The sequence below is a fragment of the Magnolia sinica genome, chromosome 10 (assembly GCF_029962835.1).
Source record: "Magnolia sinica isolate HGM2019 chromosome 10, MsV1, whole genome shotgun sequence".
NCBI lineage: Eukaryota > Viridiplantae > Streptophyta > Magnoliopsida > Magnoliales > Magnoliaceae > Magnolia > Magnolia sinica.
Window position 1 is genome coordinate 5,846,179 of NC_080582.1, and position 14,323 is coordinate 5,860,501.

Consider the following 14,323-nt stretch of genomic DNA (forward strand, 5'->3'; position numbering starts at 1 on the left):
TTTTTTTTGGACACATGTATACACTGCAATTGGGCTACAATATTTAGACCGTTTGAATTCAAGTCACATGTGTGCTGCATGTATGGTTTGTATACATATTCAGATCTAATTGTGCATGCGGCCGTTTGTTTTTTCCTCTACAGGGAGATATTTTTCCTCGAAGACTAATCACATTATCTTTACAGATTTTTATCGGAGGCAGTTGTTGATTGAAGGGTTTCATGTGTTAAGCTTTGGGAGCTCTATTGGACATTATTGATGCATGTAAATAACTATTAACTCAATTAATATCAAGATTTTCTCATGTTCAAGTTTAAATGTAGGAATGTCAGTGATGTTGGGCGGATTTAAGATACTTTCATGGCAAAGATGGATGAAGAGAAGACCCGATCAGAAGCCGAAATGAACCAGACCGTCAGAACCTTAAATCAGTCATATCTTGGAAACCGAGATGAGTTTTTCGATATATATATATGTGATTTTGGGGTAGGACCCACTTAAGCCAACCAACCCCGTTAAGCGAGGTTGCCCACGCCGGATTTACGAGATTCCATCAATTTGACGGTCATAAGTCCCATTTACTTTTGTTGTTACTATAAATATTAAGTTTTATTTCGAGTATATTAAATTTTGATCATTTTAAGTTATAGAAGTCGTGTCCGACATGAAAATGGTTTAGAAATTGGACACTTTCTATTTTTGGCCAAAAATCATGAAGTCTAATAGGAATAGAGGTCATCTATAAATGGTAAGTTTACTGTTTATAGTAAGTAGAACAACTCAAATAGACAAGGTCTTAGGGCCTGTTTGTTAAATCTGAAGTTGAAGTATGAATCTGAAATCAGAATCTAAAGTCTGAATCTGAAGTCGAAAACCTAGTATTGAATTTAGAACAACCTGTTTGTTAACTAACATCTGAAATGTTTGGAATATGTTAATTTGACACATTTGCCCTTATGAAATAATCATGATTGAATCCCTACCATTAAAATCTTCATGGATTCAATCAAAATGTTTATTTACCAACATGTTTATAAGGTAAAAAACACCTAGATGAAGAGACCACACAAATATATCTTAATCCAAAGCTTTTGTAGCTCGTAAGAAATTTTTAATGGTTATTTACCACTTTTTCTTGTACTATGGCCCATCTAAGATTTGGATCTACCTCATTTTTTGGATCATGCCCAAAAATGAGCTTTCAATATGGATGGATAGCATGAATGTAGTCACATACATCCCCATGGGCCTCATAGTCAGGGTCCCACCCAGCTTTGTGGATCCAGATTGCATAATAGCTCCTAGCTATTGGACGGTATTGTGTGGCCCCCATCATAATGTATGTGTTTTATCCACACCGTCCATCCATTTTTCCAAATCTTTTTAGGGATTGATCCCAAAAATGAGGATGATCCAAATCTCATGTGTCTTAGAGCTTTCTTAGCCCATTAATGGTCACTCATCAATATTTCCTATGGTATGGCCCACTTGATAATTGGATTTGCTTCATTTTTTTTTATAATGCCACATAATGATTTGAAGAAATGGACGGACAAGTGGATATAAGATACATACATCACCACTATTTCCTACAGTATGGCCCACTTGATAATTGGATTTGCTTCATTTTTTATATAATGCCCTAAGATGATTTGAAAGAACAGATGGACAGCGTAGATATAGAATACAAACATCAAGGTGGGACCCATGGTTAGGGCCAAGGTGGGTGGAATGTGGCACACCACGCAATCCGCTTCCCCATCATAGTGTGTGTTTTTGTCCACGCCATTCATCCATTTTCCAAATCATTTTAGGTAATGATCCCAAAAATGAGGATGATCCAAATCTCATGTGGCCTAGAACTTTTGTGGCTGATTAATGGTCACTCACCACTGTTTCCTATGGTAGGGTCCACTTGATAATTGGATTTGCTTCATTTTTTGAATTCACACACTATAATGATCTAGTAAAATGAATGGACGGAGTGGATATAGAATATACACATCAAGGAGGGCCCCACGGTGAGGGCCAAGGTCGGTGGCATGTGGCACACCACACAATCTGCTAAACCCCCAAAATCTGAGAGTGGATTAGGTGAGATCCCATATCCACCCACAGGGGTGGGACCCCTGGCTGTGGGGCTCACAATGATGTGTGCACCTTAAATCCAAACTATCCAGCCATTTTAAAAGTTCATTTTAGGGCATTATTCCAAAAATGAAGCCGACGCAAATTTTATGCGGACCACACCATAGGAAACAGTCATGATTTAATTCTCACCATTAAAAACTTCATGGATTCCACCAAAATGTTTATTTGCCATCCAACCTATTGATAAGGTCACACAGACCTAGATGAAGAGGCCACACAAGTATCATCTTGATCCAAGACTTTTGTGGCCCATAAGAAGTTTTTAATGGTTAAACACCACTGTTTCCTGCACCTTGGTCCATATGGGATTTGGAGCTGCTTCATTTTTTGGATTATGCCCTAAAATGAGCTTTCAATATGGATGAACGGTGTGGATGTACTCACATACATCACCGTAGGCCCATAGTTTGAGGTCCCTCCCACCTCGGTGTATCCAAGGTCTCCCCCAATCCACTCCCAGCAAAATCCGGGTAGGGTTCGCGTACTATCCTACTTCGATATAGCCAGGGATGGATGTTCATGTCTGTATGGGGGTGGACCAATGAGAATTAGGGTACCATTAAAACCTTCTCAGGGCCACAGAAGGCTCTGGTCAAGCTGATTTTTGTGTTTTCCCTTCATCAAGGTCTGTGTGACCTCATGAAGAGGTTAGATGGCAAATGACCTCATGAAGAGGTTAGTAGGAAGGTTTTAACAGTAGTCATTCCATTCCCACTACTTTCTGTGGTGTGGTCGACTTGAACTTTGGATGTACATATTTTTTGGCATAATAATTTAGAATGATATAAAAAAGTTGATGGATGGTGTGGATGTAACACATAAATCATGGTGGGCCCAGAAAAGTATCACACCTTTGAAGTTAGGTTGTTTATTGCATAAAGGAGAAAATCTTTATTGTACAGGTCATTTTGGATTTATTTTTTTAAAAAGTTCATGAAGTGCATCCTGAATTCACCATTAAGATAAACCTTTGTCACCAAAAAATTTCAGCATAAAATGATGGAGCACTTTCCTTGTCTGGCATTAACAAATACCACTAAACATCAAGCGGTTTCCATATTCCACATTAATTAAAAAATTTTCAGGCCCTTAATTAGGCACAATTTTACATATTTTACGATGGTATGACCCATTTGAGTTCTAAATATAGCTGATTTTTTTATTTTTTAAAAAATATCTTGTAATGTAGAGGGGACCCACCAAATGCACAGTGTGGATGTCCAATATAGATCATGGTGGGGCCCACATCATAAGCTCTCATGATATATATATATATATATATATATATATATATATATATATATATATATATATATATATATATATATATATATATATATATATGGGAAAAGGTACTATGTGCTCGGCCTCACGATAAGCTCCCGTAAGGTTGAGCTATGTGGGTCCCACCGTGATGCGTGTCAACCATCAACACAGTGCATTTGATGGATTCCCTTTAAATTATGTGATATCCCAAAAATCAGCCGTATACGGAACTCAGGTGGGCCATACCATCTAAAATCATGTGAAGACACCATTAAAACATATAAAAGCACTTGGTGGGGCCCACCTGAAATTTGCATGCGTCTGAAACTTGGTCTGAACCCTCATCCAAGTGGGACACACATAATGGATGGGTTGGATTTGCAAACCACATCTCGGTGGGCCCAAAAAATGATTATGAATGTTTTAATGGTGCATGACCCCTCTTCACTTCTGTATGTGGTGTGGCCCACAAAATTCACAGATTGACTTGATTTTTGAGACCTAGGCCCACAATGGAATGGTGCATCTAACTGATGGGGTAGATTTTCGAAACGCATCATGGTGGGGCCCACACAGCTTGACCTCATGGACATATATATATACACACACACACACACACACACACACACACACACACACACACACATATATATATATATATATATATATATATATATATATATATATATATATAGATTAGCTAAGTTGCACGTTTGACCAATATTGGTTGAAACAACGCCTTTTTCTTGACGTAGCAATACCTTTTTTTTTTGAAAAAAAAAAACTTCATTGCTAAAAAACCAGGGGGGCATGTACACGTAAATTCAAGAGGGCCGCCCCCCGCAGGCCACTCCTATCGTGAATAAATAACAAAATACAAAAGAAAAACACCGAGCCCTACCCAGCAGAATTAAACAATCTAATATTCCCCAACCCTACCTTGTCCAAGAAAAGAGAGCCTTTCACCTCATCTTGCATAAAGTAAACTACTGTGCAAGTGCATATTGTTTAAGTATGCATAACAAGAAGGGTGCATAATTAAAATGCATATGCCGATGAGAGAGGTAACTGTTTTAATTTATGAAATGAACATGATGAGATCTTCAGCTTTGTAGTAGTCAAAATCATTATATTGCAGCAGGAATAGATCATTGATTGATCAGAAGGATCCCACCTAATTATTGTGTATACAATAAACACTTGAATATTATGATGTATAAATTGAATCACATGTATTGCGAGGCCAATTACCTATATATGACAGATCGATTTCAAGAAAAACTCCACATCATCGACAAGCTGCTTGCTCATTTTTTGAACGAGAAAGGAAAGAATATCATCAGCCATTGCTGTACTCCGGTCTCACTTCCCATCTCTCCTAATAAATACAAACAATGAAACAACACGATCAGCGTCTCTCCAAGATTTGCTTCTTCCTTTTTCTTCTTCTTTTTTTTTTTTCAGGACGATTGGAATTTGGAAGACTAGTAAGAGAGCAGTTGGAGAATGCAGAGAGGAAAGGAAATGGAGTCGTTTTCTATGCACCCCAAGTCAGAGAGCAGTCGGAGAATGTAACGAGGAAAGGAAATGGAGTCGTTTTCTATGCACTCCTTCGCACACGAGTAGTATGATTGCCTGCTGCCCCTGTGTGCCAAAGTTGTGGGCCCACCATGAGAATGCTCATCATCCAAAACTTATTGAGGGCCGTAGAAATAATGGATCAAATCCATCTGACCTTATAAACACGTTAGATGGCAAATAGACATCACAGCGAGCCCTACGAAAGAATCAACGGTGGGCGTTTATCTTCACTGCTTCTTACAGTGTGTTCCGCTTTAGCTTTGGACCCGCCTCATTTTTGGGCTTATATCATAAAATAATCTTAGGAAATGACTGAACGGTGTTGATATAACACATACATCATGATGAGACCAAAAAGCTTTGCATCAACACACACCGACCCTACGGATCCGAGTCCTTTTCCATGGATCCCATATTCTTCAATAACGCGCTTTGGTGCATCCCATACCCTTAGATAAAACTATGGGATCCCATAGCCTTCAACAATAATTAATGGCAGATCTTTCAATAATTGCACTAATGCTTCAATAAAGGCTCAATGTACTGTTTATTTGACATCTAATATGTTGATTAGGTCGTAGAGACCCAGATGAATGGAAAAACAAAGATCAGCTTGATCCAAAACTTTTATGGCCCACAAAAAGATTTTAACGGTCGACGTTCATTCAACTTTTTTGTAATGTGTTCCACTTGAGATTGGGATATACCTATTTTTGGTCTCATACCATATAATGATCTAGAAACATAGATAGACCGCATGGATGAAACTCATACATCATGGTGAGGCCCACATAGCACCGGCCACAAGGCATTGGCCAATGGCAGGGAGTAGCCAAATCCCTTTCCGCAGGAAGCGGATTGCGTACTGAAGTACGCTTACTGTAACGAGTAAACCCCGTGAGCTTCACCATGATTACCATGATTTATGTAATTTATCCCCTCCGTTCGTCCATTTTATCAGATAATTTTAGTGCTTGAGACTTAAAATGAATCACATCCAAAGCTTAAATGGACCACATCACAATAAACAATGTGAATTGAATGTCTACCATTGAAAAATTCTTCAGGCCAAGTAAGTTTTGGATCAAGCCTTTATGCATGTTTTCCCTTTGTTTTCCTTTTCTCATATCTGTATGATCTTTCTAACAGCATGGATGACAAGTATACATCATGGTGGGGGTAAAGTTTCAACCATGGAAATCATTATTCCCACGGTTTCCAATGGTATGGTCACTTTAGCTTTGTATATGATTAAATTTTGGACTCAACCTCTTAAATGAGCTGAAAAAATGGATGGATGGCGCGGATAAAATATATATACATTTAAGGTGGGCCCAACTAAGTTTAATATTACATTAATCAGTGTGCAATCCGGAAGCAGAATTCTGCCAAAGCCTTTCCCGTAAAGTTTCTGACTGGGAACCCAGTGAGGCCCACCATGATGTTTACCAGAGATCCATCATGGGGATACGTTTTGTGAGATCATTATAGGACATTAGGCCAAAAATGAGCCGGGTCTAATACTCAAGTGGACAGCAAAAGTGAGGATTTAACTTCTGCAATTGAAATATTTGTGGGGCCAAAAAGTTTTGAATTAGGCTAATATTTGTGTTTTCAGTTTATCCAAGTAGTAATGACGTTGTGAACGGTATGGCTGGAGAGATTTCAACGGTAAGAATTTCCTACTCACCTTTTCCTTTAGTACGGCCCACTTGAGTATTGGATCTAGATCGTTTCGGCCTTATATCTTGAAATGATCTCAAAAACGGATGGATGTGGTGGATCTCTCATAAACATCATAGTGGGCCCCACCTAGGTTCCTAGCGCCAGGAACTTCTGAGAAAGGCTTTTACAAGAAATCCGCATCCATTCTTTATCCATGATATAAAAAAGAACCGTGAGGAATGTTTCATAGGAAGTTCCTGCGCTGGGAACCTGTGTGGGGCCCACTATGATGTTTTTGATAAATCTAACATGCTCATCCTTTTTTTGAGCTCATCTTAGGATAGGAGGCCAAAATAAGCCGGATCCAACACTCAAGTGGACCGCAGTAAGGAAAAGGTGAGTAGGGAAATTTTTACAGTCGAAACCTTCTTAAGGTCGACAGAGATGCTTACATGCCACCTATACCGTTCATAACGTCATTCCTACAGAGATGAACTGAATACAAACATACCAGCCTGATTCAAAACTTCTGTGGCCCCACTAATATTTCAACCGTGGACGTTTAATTCTCTCCTTTTCGGCCCACTTGAATCTTCGATCCGGATCATTCATTCTCCTAAAATGAGCTCACAAAACGGATGGACGTGGTGGATTTATCAAAAACATTACGGTGGGCTCTACATAGGTTCCTATCGTAGGAGCTTCCCGCTAAAGCCTTTCCACCAAAATCCCCGTCCACCCAATCCGCATGCATCTGGATGCACCCGAGGTGGGCACCATTGTCTCGTCTGTTACGGTGGTGTGGTCCACCGGAGATTAGGTCTATTTGGCCCATGCATTAAAATGAGATGGCAAAGGGGATGGATGGAATGGATATAAAACAAATACATTACGTTGGCCCACACACAACATATCAAAGCGCAATGAGAAACAAGAGGGATAGTGGTGGTCACGATCAATATAAATTTTTTGTTCTTCTTGGTGCTAAGATTGCATCATAGTGATAATCTTCCCGCTAAAAGGAATTGAGGGCATTATGAATAATGATATTTTAGTTTTCTATTAAGTATTTTAGTTTATTTGAATTAAATATAATGCTTTTATTTTCATTTAATAAAAAATAAATGTTTTATAATATAAAACATTTCCAAACAGGAGATATTTCAAATGTTGGTTAACAAACAGGTTGTTTCAAATTCAATATTTAATTTTTACTTCAGCCTTAATTATCAAACAAGTTTTTAACTTCAGATTTCAGATTGGTTTTGATTGTCCACTCAAGCTTTAGATTTGATTCATTCTTTGATTCACCCGGCCAAACGGGCCCCACCATCATGTGTGTTGAACATCAACACCCTACATTTGATGGGTCCCATTTAGGTTATGGGATATCCTAAAAATTACCTGTATACGGAACTCAGGTGGGCCGTATCATTTAATACTATGTGAAGAAATGCATAAAATATATAAAATATCTTGGTGGGGCCCACTGAGTTTTGGATGTGGTTGAAATTTGTTCGACCCTTCATCCAAGTGGACCACACAAAATGGATGGTCTAGATCTATGAACAACGTCTCAATGGGCCTAATAAATGTTTATGAATGTTTTAATGGGAGGGTAACCCCTTTCAACTATTATATGTGGTGTGTTCCACCCAAGACATGGATTGACTTGATTTTTAATCTTATAGGCCACCATGGAATGGTGCAACTGACTAATGGGATAGATGATCGACACACATCACGGAGGGGCCCACACAGCTCAACCTCATGGGAAGTTCCCATGAGGTCAACCTCATAGTACCATTTTCATCTCTTCTTGCATAAAGTAAACTATTGTGCAAGTGCATATTGTTTAAGTATGCATAACAGGAAGGGTGCATAATTAAAATGCATATGCCGATGAGAGAGGTAGCTGTTTTAATTTATGAACATGTTGAGATCTTCAGCTTTGCATGTCGTCAAAATCATCATTTAAGCATATATATATATATATATATATATATATATATATATATATATATATATATATATATATATATATATATATATATATATAGGGAAACGCTCACCTGTGAACCAGTTCGTACGTACGACGTACGAACTTTTTTGAGAACCCATTATATGTGATGTGGATCCAAAATCTGAACCGTTCATGTGAAGCAGCACCTCCTGAAACCTCCGAGGTCCACGTTTTAGTTTGATCTAAAACTTTGATGGGCCATGAAAAATGAAAACAGTTTCCTCCCTTGATTTGCATTTCTCTTTGCTATGGTCCACCAGAATATTATATCAGGATGAAAACTTGATACATGAGGTTTTATGTGATTCCGCATCACATGGACCGTTCAAATTAGACAACCATGGCACGTGTGCAAAGGTGCGCACGTGCGTAGGTGCGCAGGGGAGCATGACTCTATATATATATATTGCAGCAGGAATGGATCATTGATTGATCAGAATGATCCCACCTAATGATTGTGCAGTATACAATAAACACTTGAATATTATGATGCATAAATTGAATCACATGTATTGCCAGGCCAATTACCTGTAAATGACAGATCGGTTACTTCAAGAACTCCACAACATTGACAAGCTGTTGCTCATTTTTTGAACCAGAAAGGAAAGAATAGCATCAGAAAAACTCCACATCATCGTCTCACTTCCCATTTCTCCTAGTAAATACAAATTAGGAAACAACACGATCAGCGTCTCCTCCAAGAATTGCTTCTTCCTTCTCCTTCTTCCGATTTTTTATTTCTTTTAATTTTTTTGAGGACGGGTGGAATATGGAAGACTAGTAAGAGAGCAATTGGAGAATATAGAGAGGAAAGGAAATGAAGTCGTTTTCTCTGAACTCCTTGGCACACGAGTAGTATGATTGCCCGCTGCCCCTGCGTGCCAAAGTTGTGGGCCCACCATGAGAACGCTCATCATCCAAAACTTATTGAGGGCCATAGAAATAATGGATCAAATCCATCTGACCTTATAAACACGTTAGATGGCAAATAAACATCACAATGAGCCTGATGAAAGAATCAACGGTGGGCGTTTATCTTCACTGCTTCTTAGGGTGTATTCCGCTTGAGCTTTAGACCCCCCTCATTTTTTGGCTCATACCATAAAATAATCTCAGAAAATGAATTAATGGTGTTGATATAACACATACAACATGGCGGGACCAAAAAACTTTGCATCAACACACACCGACACTACGAATCCTTCGATAACGCGCTTTCGTGGATCCCATATTCTTCGATAACGCGCTTTGGTGGACCCCATGCCCTTAGGTATAACTATGGTGGACCCGTATCCTTCAACAATAATTGCACTAATCTTTAATAATTGGACTAGTGCAGAGTCTGCAATGATGTCGCGTCGATGACGGAAGCGAATTGCGTCCTAGCACGCTTGGACGCATTAGGTGGACCGCACCAAAGAAGCAAAAGAGATACTGAAACTCACCGTTGAAGCTTTCCTAATGGCCATCCTGATGTTTATTTGCCATCGAACCTGTTCATAAGGTTATATATACCTGGATGAACAGGAAACAAAAATATCAGATTAATCTAAAACTTCCACCACTCATATAAAGTTTTTAACGGTGGGAGTTCAATCCCCGCTGCATGGTCCACTTAACCTTTCAATCTACTTCATTTTCATGTCATATTCTAAAATGATCTAGAAAAATGGATAGACGGAATAGATGTAACCCATGCATCACGATGGGACCCACCTAGTGCTTACTGGATGAATTATGGTCCAGGCGGGGCAAGTCGCAGTCCGCTTCCGTTGGTGATTGATTAAATATTATTTTACTATAAGGGAATTAGGTGTACCCTCTACCATGTGTTTTTGTATACCCATGTTGTCCATTCATTTTTCTATATTATTCTAAGGATGTGATCCCAAAAATTAAGCATATCTATATCATAAGTGGACCATACAATTAAAAACTATGGTAAATGACTATTAAAAGCTTTTTATGAGCCACAACAGGTGTGGATCAAGATGATATTTATATTTTCCCGATCCAGGTCTGGTTGACCTTATCATCAGGTTGGATGGAAAAGAAATGTTACGGTGGGTATTAATGTGGGCCGTAGGAAGTTTTTAATGGTATAAGTTTAATCACTACTGTTTCTTATGGTGTGGTCCACCTGCGATTTGGATCTGCTCAATTTTTGACAAAATATCTTAAATTGGGCTAGAGAAATGGACAGACGGCATGGATATACAACACATCATTAAGGTAGGCCCTAGTTTAAGGGCAGCATCCACTAATGTTTTACCTGGGTAACACCTAATCCGCTAACGACGGACACGGTTTGGCTAGTGCAGTTAGCTGGTGTCAAAGCTCCCTTGTCCCACGATGATATATGTGTTTTATCCAACGTGTAAATTTAAATTTCATATGTATCACACCATGGGAAACAGTGGTGACTGAACTCCCACTGTTAAAAATTTGCTAGGGCCCACTGTAATGTTTATTTACCATCCAGTGTGTTGATTAAGTCACATAACTCTAGATGTTGGGAAAACAAAAATGTAAGCTTAATTCAAAACATTTGTAGCTTATACCAAGTTTTCAGCAGTAAGCATCCAATCTTCATTGCTTCCTAAAGTGTGGTCTACTTGAGCTTTGAATTTGCCACATTGTTATGCTTATGTTCTAAAATAATCTCTAAAAACTGATGAACAATGTGGATATAACACATACATTGTGGTACGGTTCAAAGAACTTTGCGTTAACACACCACCAAAACTAGATCCGCCATCCCCTTTTTGTTGGATCTCACATTCCTGCGTTGGTGGACCCACATCGTTCTTCTTCCTTAGATTCATGTACTTTAATATTACACTGATGATGGATCACAGCACGATATGTTGTGTCCTGACCAAGTCCATTACGTGTTTTCCTAGTGAAGGGGGCAGTTTGGCTGGTGACCCAACGTCAGTCATTTAGCTGGTGTCAAAGATACGTGGGCCCGCCATGATGCATGTGTTTTATCCACGCATTAATCCATTTGGTAGGGGGAAACAGATGGGCTACTCCCCCTACCACCAGCCATTACCCGGCAATGGCTGGTGGTCGGTGCTTCGTGGGCCCCACTATGATGTATGTGTTTCATCCATGCCGTCTATCTATTTTTCTAGATCATTTTATAATATGAGACAAAAAATGAGGTATATTGCAATCACAAATGGACCACATTACAGGAAACAGTGTTGAATTAACTTCGACCATTAAAAACTTTTTGGGGCCAATAAAAGTTTTGGATCAAGATGATCTTTATTTTTTACCTTCATCTAGGTATTTATGACCTAATAAATAGATTGGATGTCAAATAAACAGTACAATGGGCCTTAGGAGGATTTTAATGGTGCATATCCAATCACATTGCTAAAAATTTCTTAGGTTAATTTATTGTAATGGTTATTTGTCATCCAACCTGTTGATTAGGTCACCTGATTATGGATAAAGGGAAAACACAAATATCATCTCGATCCAAAACTTCTGAGGCCCTTAAGAAGTTTTCTATGGTTGGTATTCAATCCCCACTATTTTGTGTGGTGTGGTCCACCTGAGATTTATATCCCTCTCATTTTTGGATACTCAATCCAATTTCCACGTTGGGACGCATCAGGTGGACTGCACCGCAGAAGCAGGAGAGATACTGAAACTCACGGTTGAAGCTTTCTTAATGGCCATCCTGATGTTTATTTGCCAACACAAATATCAGATTGACCTAAAACTTCCACTCCTCGTATGAAGTTTTTAATGGTGAGAGTTCAATCCCCACTTTGTGGTCCACTTGAGCTTTCAATCTACTTCATTTTTAAGTCTATATTCTAAAATGATCTGAAAAAATGTATAGATGGAATAGATGTAACCCATACATCACAATGGGACCCACAAATCCTTTCCTGGATGGATTATGGTCCACGCGGGGGCAAGTCGCAATCGGCTTTCGTCAATAAGTGATTAAATGTTATTTTACTATGAGCGGATTAGGTGTTACTAATAACGTGAGGGACCCACCTCTACCGTGTTTTTATTTTATTTTATTTTATTCATTTATTTATATATCCATGTTGCCCATCCGTTTTTACTCTAGGATGTGATCCCAAAAAATAAGCCGATCTATATCCTAGGTGGACCATACAATTGAAAATAGTGGTAAATGACTATTAAAAGCCTTTTATTAGCCACAACCATTTTGGATCAAGATGATAGTTATATTTTGCCGAATTGATCTTATCATCAGGTTGGATGGAAAGGAAACGTTATAGTGGGCCGTGGGAAGTTTTTAATGGTATAAGTTCAATCACCACTGTTTCCTACGGTGTGGTCTACTTGAGATTTGGATCTACTTAATTTTTGACAAAACATCTTAAAGTGGGCTAGATAAATGGACAGATGGCATGGATATAAAACACATCAATAAGATGGGCCCTAGTGTAAGGGTAGTATCCACTAATGTGTTACCTGGGTAACACGTAATACGCTAAGCGAGTTTGGCTGATCCGTGTTTCATCGGTTGTTCATTCATTTTTGTAAGTTCATTTTTGGGCTTAGGTATGATCCCAAAAATAAGATAAGTTTAAATCTCACGTGGATCACGCTACATGAAACAGTGGTGATTAAATTCCCACTGTTAAAAATTTGCCCACTGTAATGTTTATTTACCATCATCTAATGTGTTGATTAGGTCACATAACCTTAGATGTAGGGAAAAATATATATATATAAACTCAATCCAAAACATTGGAGACCTTTAAAAAGTTTTCAGCTGTAAGCATCCAATCTTCATTGATTCCTATGATGTGGTCTACTTGAGCTTTGAATCTGTTATATTTTTATGCTCATGTTCTAAAATGATATCTGAAAACAGATGGCAATGTGAATATAACACCTATATTATGATAGGGTTCGTAGAACAAATTTGCCTGGAGACACCAGGAAAACTTGCTTCCCTTTTGTTTTTGTTGGATCTCGTATTCCTTAACAACCTGCGTTGGTACTGGACCCAAATCGTTCTTTTTCCCTAAGCGAATTGGCTGGTGTACCTCACACCATCTATATAACCTTAACAAGTTTTGTGGATCTTATTATGATGTATGTGTTATATCCAAGCTGTCCATCCATTTGGCGAGCTCGTCTTAAGGCTTGAGACAAAAAATAAGACAGATCTAACTATCAAGTGGACCACACTACAAAAAGCAGTGGGAGATTGAATGTCTACCATTGAAACCCTTCTTGGGGTCATAGAAGTTTTGGATCAATATGAATTTTTTTCCCCCTCATACAGGTCTTTGTGACCTTATGAACGGATTGGATGGAAAATAAACGTTATGGTGGGCCCTATAAAATTTTTAACGGTGAAAATCATTATCTCCACTGCTATTTGTGGTGTGGTCCAGCTGATCTTTGGATATGATTCATTTTTTGGATAATGCTCTAAACTGATCTCTAAAAATAGATGAATGATGTAGATATAACAAATATATAACTGTGCGGGCCATGTAACTTACAACTCGAGCTCGAGGAGCGTCATTGCTCGTCTTCGCACATTATATAGCAGGTGTGTGGTACACGGTACACCAGCCAATCCGCTTGACGTCTTAGATTCATGTACTTTAATATTACACTGAT

The 14,323-nt window shown here is 38.6% G+C and overlaps 1 protein-coding gene across 1 annotated transcript in view; it reads right to left on the bottom strand.

The window, feature by feature from the left end:
• Nucleotides 1-14,323, bottom strand: part of LOC131257843 (putative disease resistance RPP13-like protein 3) — a 192,468-nt gene that overhangs the window by 91,260 nt on the left and 86,885 nt on the right. The window contains exon 2 of the mRNA XM_058258758.1: nucleotides 4,669-4,795. The gene's annotated coding sequence lies outside the window, so the exon portion shown is untranslated. The remainder of the gene's footprint in view (nucleotides 1-4,668; nucleotides 4,796-14,323) is intronic.